Consider the following 1,759-nt stretch of genomic DNA (forward strand, 5'->3'; position numbering starts at 1 on the left):
CTCATTTCTCTCTCTCTCTCTCTCTCTCTCTCTCTCTCTCTCTCTCTCTCTCTCTCTCTCTCAGACAGAGTTTCCCTGATTGTCCTGGAACTTGCTTTGTAGAGCAGGCTGGCCTGGAATCAAAGATTCACCTTCCTTTGCCTCCAAATGCTGGGGTTAAATGCATGTGTCACCACCAACCAGCATGTCCTGCTAATCTCAATCATGGACTTGGCTACTGGATTGAGTCTCTCAAAGAATGGCATTGCTATCATTGATCATCACAGTGCCTTCCTCTGGGTCCAAAAGCATCTTCATCATAGATTTAGGACTCCAAATGTATGGTTTTGAATGTATTATATTGTTTTCTTCCTAATGTTCTCTCTTTACCACCCTGGGGTTTAATCATAACCTCCCTATGTCACTATTCTGTTGCTAAGAAGAGACACCAAGACCAAGGCAATTATGATAGAGGAAAACATTTAATCGGGGGCTTTCTTAGAGTTTCAGAGGTTTAGTCCATTATCATCATGGTAGGAGCATGGTAGTCTGCAGGCAGACTTGATATACCCTGATGCACAGGCAAAGAAAGAGACTGGGCTTGGCATGGCTTTTGAAACCTAAAAGCCCAATCCGAGTGACTTCCTCCAACAAGGCCACACCTCCAAATTCTCTAACCCTCAAATAGTGCCATGTTGCTCTCTGTGATTTAGATATATGAGCCTATGGGGACCATTCTTATTCACACCACCTCAAGGTTCTTTCTCTCAATAAGCTTTGTTTCTAAAGAGAATTATGTGTCCGTTGTTATCTCAGTTAAAGTCTTATTGTTGTGAAGAGACACTGTGACTGAGGCAATTCTTACAAAGGAACACATTGACTTGAGGCTGGCTTGTAGTTTTAGTCCATTATCATCATGGTGGGAAGCACAGCAGCTTACAGGCAGACATGGTGCTGGAGGAGCAAGAGTTCTACAGCTTAATCCACTGGCAGCAAGAGGAGACTGTTCCACATTGGGCAGAGCTTGAACTTGGGAGACCTCAAAGTCCCCCACCACAGTGACTCATTTCCTCCGGCAAGGCCACATCTTCTTTTTGTTTGTTTGTTTTTTGTTTTTTCAAGACAGGGTTTCTCTGTGTAGCCCTGGCTGTCCTGGAACTCACTCTGTAGACCTCAGTTCTGGCCTCGAACTCAGAAATCTGCCTGCCTCTGCTGGGATTAAAGGCATGCACCACCAACGCCCAGCTAAGGCCGTACCTTCTAATAGTGCCACTCCCCATAGGCCAAACACTCAAACACATGAGTCTATGGGAGCCATTCCTATACAAACCACCACAGTTGTCTTTTCCAGGACCAACTGTGGCCACTAGATTATTTCTTCCTTATTATGATATTTTACAGATTTCAAGTTGGATCCTTTAATAATGCCAGACACTTGTTTGCATTCAGTCTAAGCTCTGCCCTACAGCTACCTGGCAACAGCCAAGTATGCCTGAACCACTCACTATAAAAGACCTGCTGGCCCCCTCCTCTCTCTCTTGCTCTCTTGTTTCTCTCTTACTCCCTTGCTTTTCCCTTCCCCCCTCTCTCTCCACAGTGCTCATGGCCAGCCTCTCTATTCCTCCTTCTCCTCTTCTTCTTCTTCTTCTTCTTCTTCTTCTTCTTCTTCTTCTTCTTCTTCTTCTTCTCCTTCTCCTTCTCCTTCTCCTTCTCCTTCTCCTTCTCCTTCTCCTTCTCCTTCTCCTTCTCCTTCTCCTCCTCCTCCTCCTCCTCCTCCTCC

The sequence above is a fragment of the Mus caroli genome, chromosome 6 (assembly GCF_900094665.2).
Source record: "Mus caroli chromosome 6, CAROLI_EIJ_v1.1, whole genome shotgun sequence".
NCBI lineage: Eukaryota > Metazoa > Chordata > Mammalia > Rodentia > Muridae > Mus > Mus caroli.